Source organism: Colossoma macropomum, unplaced genomic scaffold (assembly GCF_904425465.1).
Source record: "Colossoma macropomum unplaced genomic scaffold, Colossoma_macropomum, whole genome shotgun sequence".
Lineage (NCBI taxonomy): Eukaryota > Metazoa > Chordata > Actinopteri > Characiformes > Serrasalmidae > Colossoma > Colossoma macropomum.
Genome location: NW_023494805.1, coordinates 41,305,531 through 41,317,919, shown reverse-complemented (window position 1 = coordinate 41,317,919; position 12,389 = coordinate 41,305,531). Strand labels below are relative to the sequence as shown.

General features: G+C 39.1%; 1 protein-coding gene across 1 annotated transcript in view; it reads left to right on the top strand.

Annotated features, from left to right (window-relative positions):
* The window catches only part of bcl2b (BCL2 apoptosis regulator b), a 56,190-nt gene that overhangs the window by 31,551 nt on the left and 12,250 nt on the right, over window positions 1–12,389 (top strand). The gene's annotated exons all lie outside the window — the stretch shown is intronic.

Genomic DNA, 12,389 nt, shown 5'->3' with positions numbered 1-12,389 from the left:
CTTTATGGAGCTGCTTTGTGCTCTGGGACTCAGTCATGCTGGAACAGGAAAGGTTCTTCCCCAAACTGTTCCACAAAGTTGGAAGCGTATAACTGTCCAAAATGTCTTTGAAGCATTAAGATTTCCCTTCACTGGAACTAAGGGTTCTAGACCAACCCCTGAAAAACAGCCCCATATCATCATCCCTCCCCCACCAAACTTTACAGCTGGCACAGTGCAGTCAGGCAGGTAACGTTCTCCTGGCATTCGCCAAACCCAGACTCATCTATCAGACTGACAGATAGAGATGCGTGATTCATTAATCCACAGAATACGTTGCTCCAGAGTGGCGGCGCTTTACACCAGCGGAACTCAGTAATTAGGAGGGGTGTCCCAGCACTTTGTCTGTATAGTGTTTCTTAATCAGTATAATGTTGATTTTGCATTTGAGGCCTAAACATCGAGCCGGACCTTCTTTTTGAACCTGTGTGTGTGATGTTAATAAATAAAGACATATTACATGGTCAAAAAAACTTAATATGGAACATCACTGTGGTTCTCATCCTCTCGAAAAACAGCCTTATTTTCAGTCGCATGCTTTATTTTTAGTAGGCCTGTCAGCAGAACCAATTGTGTATCATTGCACACTCATGCATATAATATGATATGAAATATAATGAAAACGATAAGCCTGCCTATTCAAATAGGAACCGTTGTTTGCTGGGAGGAAATTCATATTAGATTAACCTTTTTTAATAGTATGAGTCAAACAATTGTTTATTTGTTGGTTAATCAGTTAATCATTTTGATCAGACTACACAATGCTGAATGTTGTCTTCAGCAATGGTATTTCCTTCTCGTCAGCTGGAATGTGCAAGGAAGTGCAAAGTTATGTGGAACAAGCTATTCTGGGCAAAAAAACACTATTTAAATTTAGAGTTTGTCCGGTTTTTCCTCATGCCCAGAGTTCTTGTGGCGTAGGTGACATTCGTGACACATTACTCATAGAGACACAGTTGTGTAGCTGCAGTGGAGCTTCTGAATGTTGGACCTTTTCCAAAGTGATGTCAAAGCCAGGCTGAAAGTTCATGGGCCTTCATGACCCATGGATTAATTAACCCATTTGACAATGACTTCAATGCCATGTACACCCACACTGCAGGGCTCTTGAACTTCAAAGAAATTCCAGCGAAGTTCTCAAGTAGATCATTGTTCCCCTTTATTTAAATGGTCACCCGAGAGCCTGAATCTCTTTCTCCCTTAGCCGCAATCTGTGGTTTGTTTCATTTAGACTTTGAGAAGTTCAGAACCTGAAACCGTGCTCTATTGTGAGCCCATGACTAAGTAAGAGCCGCTCTGTTGCCAAAACTGTCAGGGATTCATTACAGCGTTTCTTGAAAAAGCCTACATCATGAAAGGAGAGACCCAGCCGTGGTGGGGGGGAAGTTGGAGGAGTGTTATTATTTTAACTTTGATGGTTTCATTATCTTTCAGCAATTTGAATTGTCTGGTTTTACTCACATCAAGCGCTCGAAATCCCTGAGACGAAGGGTGATCAGCCATAGTGAGACCCCTTTAGCTGCTGGGAGGCAAGGATTTAGCTGTTAAAGTGTAACCTGAACTGTGTGTTGACTCCACTCCATTATGCTGTTAAGTAACTTGTTTTCCAAACCCAGAAATGTCAAGTCTTGTGAGATCCACCATCGTGCTGTTTGCTGAACAGTTAACAGCTAAATATTCTTTTGGCATTGTCTAGATCTTCATCTGTCACTCCAACTCCAACAGCATTGGTAGGAAGGTGTACTACAGGTAACTATATTAGCTGTGTCCTCCAGGAGATTCTGGTACTTCAGTTATAACCAAGATTATGTACATGAAATATGCTTTATCCACCAAATAGGAAGGCAAATTTACAAATTTACATTTCAAGTTTGCTAATGTTTCTGTTATTAAGGTCATTAGGCTACTGCTAATGCGTTTACACCTGCGGAATCCATTGCTTTAACCCTTTGCTGCATGACGTTGCCTTATGGCAACAATGATTTTTTAAATGTTTTGCTTGAGTACAGTGTAAAAGTCATGTTTTTCCCTTTTCTGAAGGCTTTCTGAGTAATATAGTATACTTTTGTCCCATCACATGCCTTCCTGTTGCTTTCCGTTCTTCTTTTTTCATACATACATCACATGGTGAGCTGTAGCTTCTGATGCCCTCTCAAAGAATGCATATAATTCAATATTTATACACAACAACTTCAGGGAGAAAATAAAAATAATCTTTTTGGGGTTAAAACTTTCATAAACAAAGCCAGTTTAGATTTTCAAAAGGATAAAAACAATTGTTGCCATTGGGCAACAGCATGTAACAATGGAAAATATGATTGTTGCCATTAGGCAACAGCATATAACAAAGAAACTACAATGCATACAGTTAAACTACTACATTAGCATTGGGCACACTGCATGCTGCCATTGTCTGCATTGCAGACTGTAGTTCCATTGTTGCAGCTGTTGCCATATGGCAACAATTCTATCTTATAGTTTTGCATACAACCTAATTGTTCCCATATGGCAACAGAATGTGTCAATGGACCTGCACTCTACAATGCATATAATATCAGTAAATACACATCCACTGGGCATACTGGACACTTTCAGTTCACATCATTTTAATAATTTTATAAAGTGTAACTGAAGGTTTTATCAATATATCCTTAAATATGTTTACATATTTGGCTGTAATGCACATTTTTTAAAATCATGATGATAAATACATCCTATGGCGGTTTATTAGTCCCATTGTATGTTTTGTTGATTGCGGTTCCACTGTTGCATGCTGTTGCCATATGGCAACAAAGTGCAAAGTATACTTTAAAATATATCTCTATTAATTAAGTCATTTCAAATAAGAGATTTCATAAAAAGCATTTTTATTTTCACGTGTATGTCATAATTAATGCAGCAGAGAGTTAAGCAAGAGATTTCCTGGTGTAACATCAGAGATAATTGAGTGCACACAATGTTTTTTTTCCTCTAGTTAACCAATTCCTTTTGGTTAGTGATGTAATTACTGCATTTTGGGGCTTTTTTCACCTAAACTGCTCTCAAAACAGAGTGGCCTCTCCGACCAGCCATATCGCTCTTTTCTCACAGTAACCAGACGTTTGGCCTTGTGTTGCATTCTTCCCTCATTGTAGCTACGTCTCTGTTTCTTGGCAATGTTAGCTGGAAAAGTTATCTGCTCTCCAGACGGTGAGGTTATCCCACAAAAACGTACTCGGTCGCCCTTGTTTCAGCCCGAGTATCCCGACTGAGAATTCTTTGGTGCTGCTCTCACAGGCATGTGTCACTTCTTCATATGATATTGTTCCTGCTGGTGTCATGAGACTACTCAACATTTTCACGAACTGTTGTGGACATTAGCCACTTGTTGCCAGGCTCTGAGGTCGGCTGCATTGATCTTTGTTGCTAAGACTGCTGCATGGAAACTGTGACAAGGCCCAGCGTTCATCGCCGCACTGGATTCTCCAAGAAAATGTGCTTTCACTTTGAGGTTAACCATTTCAGTGACAGACTCAGATGGGAGGGTGATTCCTCGGACTGTGTTGACTTGGTTTCAGGAAGTATGCTCCCTCTGAAGACTTATTAGTCCCTCAAGACACAACAGGCCGCAGAGGAACGTTCCGGTTCCCACAGCCTGTGTGGCTGCATTTCATCTGATCTCCAAACCCCAGGAGCATGAGGGTGTGTGCTGGGAATTCTCACGCTCCCCCCACTCCCTCTGCTCACTGTGCGCCAATAGGTGTTTGATCCAGAGGAGGAGAGGTTTTCCTCCTCATGTTGCACCAAATCACATGTTCAGGGAGCAGAACAAAAACTATGATGTAATTCTCAAGTTCCTCTCAGGCAGTGTCAGCCTCCGTGGCCTCATATTGATTGAGTTTGTTTACGATTCTTTAGGAAACAGCTCCATGCGAAATCTCGAATTTCACCATGATTTGACTACGTTTTAGAAAAACAACTGAACACACTGATGTGACTGGACAAAATATTAGCAGTACTAAAACGATATCCTCTGGTAAAAGCAATATAGCAAGACAATGGAGGAAGATACTAAAGTAATTATTGCTATAATTAAGCATTATTTTGGTAAATTTGTGCTTTACTGAAGTATTATCAAAACTGAATACTTTAATATGAGTACAATTACTTTTCCAGTATAAAAAACCTTCAAAGTTGGTCAAGTGCAAGAGTTTCATTCCAAAATGTTATATATCCATTTTTGGAAAATACTGAGCGTTTGAAAAGAATAACAGCTGACGTATAATGGAAAACACATTTTAATTAATTTGTTAAATGTTATTATTAAAACTGTCACTGATAAGTCGCTGCATTACACACTAATAAAAAAGAGAAAATGTTTAATTAAGGCTGTCAAACAACAAAAATTAAATAATTGTGATTAATCACATTTGTTTGTGTAGATAATCATGATTAATCACATTTGTTTGTGTAGTTAATGATGATTAATCGCATTTGTTTGTGTAGATAATCATGATTAATCACATTTGTTTGTGTAGTTAATGATGATTAATCGCATTTGTTTGTGTAGATAATCATGATTAATCACATTTGTTTGTGTAGATAATCACGATTAATCACATTTGTTTGTGTAGTTAATGATGATTAATCACATTTGTTTGTGTAGATAATCATGATTAATCACATTTGTGTAGATAATCATGATTAATCACATTTGTTTGTGTAGTTAATGATGATTGATCGCATTTGTTTGTGCAGTCATGATTATTTGCATTTGTGTAGTTAATCATGATTAATCACATTTCTTTATGCAGTCAATCATGATCAATCACATTTTTGTGTAGTTAATCATGATTAATCACATTTGTTTGTAGAGTTAATCATGATTAATCGGATTAGTTTGCGGAGTCAATCATGATTAATTGCATTTCTTTATGTAGTTAATGATGATTAATTGCATTTCTTTGGGTAGTCAATCATGATGAATCACATTTGTTTGTGTATTTAATGATGATTAATCGCATTTGTTTGTGTAATTAATCATGATTAATCGCATTTGTTTGTGTAGTTAATGACGATTGATCTCATTCGTCTAATTTGACCCTAAGGAAAGATGTTTTCTTTTAAAAGCAGTGTGTTTTGTTACAGCTGTCTATATGAGTGTACAAGATAAACATCAGATCCAGTAACATTCATTATCGTGTGAACACAGGGTTCACATTAGCCTGAACATGAAAATAGGCTGAACAATATTTGTCACAATAGGTCAAAATATGCTTTTCTGACCATGTCGTGGATATTATCAGTACTTGAACACTGACCAACTACATGTTTCAGTACTAAGAGAGTGGGTTCATTTGATTTCGTTCAGTGCAGTGTCTGAAACAATGAATAAAAATCATTTGTATTCATAGTTTTTATTAATTCTGACTTATCAGTTAAAAATATGGTGATGTATTTTGCATATTGTAGCTTTGTGATGTCATATTTCTTCTATATTATCACCACTAGGCTGAACCCAGTGTCCAGCCAGTTGTTATATAATGCTTTACGTCCAAAAAAATAAATGAAGCAGAAATTAGGACATGCTGCTTAAACACACACTGTAATTTATTCAGTTTTATCATGTTAATTATTGTCATATTGCTACCTTACCATTTATTAAACTTTTTCCAAATCAAAATGATTGTAATATTAAATTTAAAATTTGGCAAAATAATATCAAGAATGTTTAGAAGAACAATACAGATATTATAGGACATTTAAATACCATTCAAATGTGATTAACGGTTAAAACGTCCAGCCGTGGCTCCAAGTCAGGCAGGTCCTTTAAGCATCTATTTGGTCAGATTAATTTGGGTCATCCGGTCGCAGCTAAATAAGCCGTTCAGCGGGACAGAACTGGCATAACTGATGAATGGACACCCTACCCACTCTGCCCCTTCCTGTCTCTGACGTCTGCCCGCTCCCTGCAGGTGATGACTCAGCGACCTTTTGCCATTATTGACTGTCGTCCTGCGCGTCATCCTGTCCTTTTCAAACAGCATCCACTGTGCAGATACAATACGCCTGGCTTTATTAGGCTGTTTGTCTGGCTTGGCCTGGTTTATTTATAGCGAATGAGTTCCATCCACTCATACAGTCATACACAGACCACTGCAGACACCACATCTCCTTCCCTGTCTTCCTTTCATACAGGAGCATCTTAAAAGCTTTTCTAGCATGAGGATTCAGGCTCTTCTGTCCATTTAGTACCTTTTCAGTTCAAAATACATGTGAATGTGCCAGAACATCATATGTTGACTGACACACTGGCCCCAGATTGTAACATTAACAAATTTCATCAACGTTAAAATGCTTGTGTGTGGTTAAATACTCTGAACGTTCATCAATATCAATAAAATCAGTAATAACCAGTGACAAACTATAACCATTACACCTAGGCCCTTAATGTGGGCCATAAATATCAAAGCCTGTTAAAAAAAATGAGAAAAAAACACAATAATGCTAATATTTGCTAGCGCCCCATATTTGATTCTAGTAGTCAATTAGCGCTGAGCTAATGGTGAACTTTTGGCCATTCTAGACAGCTTATAAAAGATATTCTACATGTTTTATTTTGTGATTAAGTGAACCTTATTAGTCCCACAACAGGGACATTTCACCTCCACATTTAACCCATCCATGCAGTGAAACACCACATACACTCTAGTGAACACACACACTAGGGGGCAGTGAGCACACTTGCCCAGAGCGGTGGGCAGCCCTATCCACAGCGCCCAGGGAGCAGTTGGAGGTTAGGTGCCTTGCTCAAGGGCACTTCGGTCGGCTCAGGGGATCGAACCGGCGACCTTCCCGACCTTCGCAAGCCTGGTTCCCTAACCTCCAGCCCACGACTGCTCCTAATTTTTGAATATTTGAAGCTTGTAATAGACATTAACAAATATTTTACCGTGTATGAGTTCAACAGTGATGCTTTCAGTGCTGCCGCCGCTGTTTTCCATTCCTAACAACTAACCCAAACCTTCTTAGACTACGACTCACATTCACAGTCAGTGACGTATCTAGAACTTCCAGAAGAACTAGAGCGACATTTTTCCTCACAAAGTTGGTTCCACTCATTGTAAATCAAAAATGTGATTGATTCTTCTCTCACTTCAGTTCAGCTCCTGAAGTCCTAACCAATGGGATTAAATCGCTTTAATCATGCAAAGGGTTTTTTGAGTGCTCATGGTTCTATGTAGAACCATTTTCTTTACTAAAGAACCCTTGCAAGATGTCCATGGCAGACATACATACACGTTTGAAAACTGATTTAATGTGAATTTCCTGTTTCGGGACCATTTCAGAGATGTGAAGTTTGCTTACGACAGCGACAATATTTTCATTGTATCCTATTTTTTTCCGGTGCAGGCCGATCAATAATAGCGTTCTCGAGACTGAGTGTCAGCACCCGGCAGCCTTTCTCACAGAATCTGTCCCAACAGGATTAATCCGTACACCAGCCTCGCGGAGACATCAGGCCCAGGTGCTGCGTGTTACACATCCTCACGTCCTTTACGCTTCAAAGAGAAACGAGACACTAAGCTCGGCGGAGAATGGAGGAAGCATCTAGCAGCACCTCAGCCCGGGCTTCGTTCATCGTCTGCCATGATGTTTGATCTAACAGAGTCGGTTACAATGTGCAGCGTCCCAAATAAGCGTCTTATTGTTCGAGGGAAGGTCACGGCACAGGGAGGCTTGTGCAAAGCAACCAGGGAGCGACTTTTGGCACTCAAGTTTGGCTAAAATCTGCTTTTGCTGTGGTTTACTTTGTTTTCCACCAAGTAAAACAGTTACATAACGCGGCTCTGCCCCTGAAACTGCGCTGGGCATGTACACGGGTACAGCCGAAGTAGTGGATTGAATTATGGTGAAATAAAAGATGACAAATGGTCATCGTAAAAACATGCACTGTCACAAACATTCTCCTCGATTTATGTGGTGTCACGTTCCCAGCTTTGGGAAGTGCCTTATGGGAAATCACTTGTGTATTTACAGACAAACTAGACACACGTTTGAATATATATGAGGGGAAACAGGCCATTCGCAGGTCATTTGGGAATTTGGAGAAGTCAGATTTCTTCCCAGCTTCACCCTCTGCACTCTTAACAAAGAAGGTTTTTTAGCAAAGAAAATGGTTCTCTGTAGAACCGTGAACACTCAGAGAACCCTTTGCATGATGACAGCGTTCTTTGCATCCTGAAAGGTTTCTTCAGACTGATGGAGAATGTGCTGTAGATGAAAATGGTTCTATATAGAACCATGAACACTCAAAGAACCCGTTGCACGATTAAAGGGTTGTTTCCATCCTGAAAGGTTCTTCAGACTGATGGAGAATGTCCTGTAGCTGGTTGTATATAGAACCTTTTTGAAAGTGGCTCTATAACCACAAACACTCAAATAACCCGTTGCATGATTAAAGGGTTCTTTGCATCACGAAACGTTTCTTGAGGCTGATAGAGAATGTGCTGTAGATGGTAAGTGGTTCTATATAGCCCCCAAAAGGTTCTTCTATTGATATGGTGTCAAGCTTGTAACAATAAATGAACTCTTTTGAGAACGAGATAGAACGAGATCAAAGTGACTCTCTTGGATCGTGTCGCGGCCATTACCCAGATTGGAAATCATACTGACGTTCTGCTGCCAGCAGATCTAATTTCATCATGTCACTTGACCTCAGACTAGCCTTTGGTCACAGCAGGATTTTTCCTGAGCTGCCGGGTTGTAACGAGCGTCCCTTGTGTCTCGCTTGGCGCTCTTGTCAGATCAGTAGCCACAGGTTTTTGCTGAATGCCGCTTTGAGGTTTATCCAAGGACTCTGTACCCTTCAGTGCCAGTCCACTGCTGATTTGTGGTTTTCCTGGTAACAAGTGCAAACTATGAAGTCCCTCGGTCATCATTTTTCCGCTCAGGCGGGTCCCAGACAACACTCCTGAGACTCTCAGCGCTGACCTTATGGGCAAGGTGGCTGCATGTGGCATCTGAAACTGCTTACCCAGTCCTCAACCGTGACATGGGCAAGCAGGGATTAACAGCTCAGAGGCCCACGGGCCGGTATTATTTACAGCCGTCCGCCATTTAACAGTAACATTTGAACAAATCCAACATTCGGAAAAAAGTGGCAGCCCCAGCCAAACAACTGGGATCATTTGTACACATTGAGGGTGCAATGGTTTCAGTTCGGTATCAGAAAACAAATGAACATTCGAAACAGTCGACATCTGGGTGCATCCTATCAGAGCATAGTGGGCGGGAGGGGGATCAGGAGGCCATTTAGTGGGGCACTAATTAATTATCTTGTGTTTAAAAACAGCAGGGCTGGTATTCACAAAGCAGTCGTACATTAGAGGACTGATCTTGGATCAAATTCCTCCATATTTATCACAATCATGGTCACATCCCAATTTTAGATCAGCACTCCTACTCCTGAGGTGATTTGTGAATGCAGACTCTCTTGTCTAAAGTGGCTGCCCTCAGCGTTCAGCTCCACATTTTCATGTTTACAGTAAGTCGTACTAAGTCTTAAACTACATTGATAAGTGTATGTCACCTTAACGAAGACCTGGATGCATTTTGAGCAGGATAAGAAACGTTTTGGTGATTTGGGCTATTTGGGTGACTATTGAGTTCTAGTGTTTCTTAGCAACATTGGCCTCAGAGCTCCTGTTCCAACTAAATAACTCCAATCATGTCTTGGCTGATTGACTACGTCTTAGGTTAATGGAAAAGTTAGATTTTTCCTTTAAAAAATTATAAAAATGGGGTGTTCAAGTTTAACGCCGCCTTTCTACTCGTCTTTTTTTTTAAGTAGGGCTGCCACTGAAGACTATTTTTTGTTCTATTAAACTATTGACTGTTTTACTGATTAGTTGATTAATCTAAATGATTAATTTTCCTCCATAAAAACTATATTAGCATTCCCTACACAAATAAATTTGCTTAAAAATAATAGAAGAAATAAAATAATTAGATAAGATTATTAGATATCCCATCAAAACGTTGCATAACCACCTTTTTGTTTTGTGATAATTTGAAGTACTCCCATACTTTCCACGCCTTTGGTCTTTGGAAACTTTTAGAAACCTCTTACATAACAGAGTCGGACCCCGTGATCGCTTAAAGCTGTAGAGCCAACCAATGAGTGGAGCCGAAAGCGACTGGCGTCGTGCAGTAAATAGGTAGTGGTGTTCAAGAGAAACATTTGTTATTTGCCTTGAAGTGTTTTAGGAAACAAAAAGGGCCCTTGAGATTGGGAAAGGCGCTATATAAATAAAAGTGATGATGATGATGAAAGGTAAATTCAGAAAGTCTACTCTGCCTTAACGAAGACCTGGATGTGTTTTAAGCAGGTTAAGAGACGTTTTGGTGATTTGGGCTATTTGGGTGACTATTGAGTTCTAGTGTTTCCACTCTTGTGAAAAAAACACCTCAAGGCCTTTTTAAATGGGGCCTCCACTATTGACTATTTTTCTATCGATTATATTATATTATATTATATTATATTATATCTAATGAGTTCTAGTGTTTCTTAGCATCATTGGCTTTAGAGCTCCTGTTCCAACTAAATAACTCCAATCATGTCTTGGCTGATTGAATACGTCTAGGGTTAATGGAAAACTGTCTACGTTAGATTTTTCCTTTAAAAATTGTAAAAATGGGGTTTAACGTCGCCTTTCTACTCGTCTTTTTCCACTTTTTCGTGACAAACTCCACTCCTCTTAAGTAGGGCTGCCACTAGACTATTTTTCGTTCTATTAAACTATTGACTGTTTTACTGATTAGTTGATTAATCTAAATGATTAATTTTCCTCCATAAAAACTATATTAGCATTCCCTACACAAATAAATTTGCTTAAAAATAATGGAAGAAATAAAATAATTAGATAAGATTATTAGATATCCCATCAAAACGTTGCATAACCACCTTTTTGTTTTGTGATAATTTGAAGTACTCCCATACTTTCCACGCCTTTGGTCTTTGGAAACTTTTAGAAACCTCTTACATAACAGAGTCGGACTTCGTGATCGCTTAAAGCTGTAGAGCCAACCAATGAGTGGAGCCGAAAGCGACTGGCGTCGTGCACACAGTAAATAGGTAGTGGTGTTCAAGAGAAACATTTGTTATTTGCCTTGAAGCGTTTTAGGAAACAAAAAGGGCCCTTGAGCATGGGAAAGGCGCTATATAAATAAAAGTGATGATGATGATGAAAGGTAAATTCAGAAAGTCTACTCTGCCTTAACGAAGACCTGGATGTGTTTTAAGCAGGTTAAGAGATGTTTTGGTGATTTGGGCTATTTGGGTGACTATTGAGTTCTAGTGTTTCCACTCTTGTGAAAAAAACACCTCAAGGCCTTTTAAATGGGGCCTCCACTAATGACTATTTTTCTATCGATTATATTATATTATATTATATTATATTATATCTAATGAGTTCTAGTGTTTCTTAGCATCATTGGCTTTAGAGCTCCTGTTCCAACTAAATAACTCCAATCATGTCTTGGCTGATTGAATACGTCTAGGGTTAATGGAAAACTGTCTACGTTAGATTTTTCCTTTAAAAATTGTAAAAATGGGGTTTAACGCCGCCTTTCTACTCGTCTTTTTCCACTTTTTCGTGACAAACTCCACTCCTCTTAAGTAGGGCTGCCACTAGACTATTTTTTGTTCTATTAAATTATTGACTGTTTTACTGATTAGTTGATTAATCTAAATGATTAATTTTCCTCCATAAAAACTATATTAGCATTCCCTACACAAATAAATGTGCTTAAAAATAATAGAAGAAATAAAATAATTAGATAAGATTATTAGATATCCCATCAAAACGTTGCATAACCACCTTTTTGTTTTGTGATAATTTGAAGTACTCCCATACTTTCCACGCCTTTGGTCTTTGGAAACTTTTAGAAACCTCTTACATAACAGAGTCGGACTCCGTGATCGCTTAAAGCTGTAGAGCCAACCAATGAGTGGAGCCGAAAGCGACTGGCGTCGTGCACACAGTAAATAGGTAGTAGTGTTCAAGAGAAACATTTGTTATTTGCCTTGAAGCGTTTTAGGAAACAAAAAGGGCCCTTGAGATTGGGAAAGGCGCTATATAAATATATATAAATAAGTGATGATGATGATGATGATGATGATGAAAGGTAAATTCAGAAAGTCTACTCTGCCTTAACGAAGGCCTGGATGTGTTTTGAGCAGGTTAAGAGAACGAAGTCCTGGATGTTTTGGTGATTTGGGCTATTTGGGTGACTACTGAGTTCTAGTGTTTCTTAGCAACATTGGCTTCAGAGCTCCTGTTCCAAACTAAACAGTTCCAATCATGTCT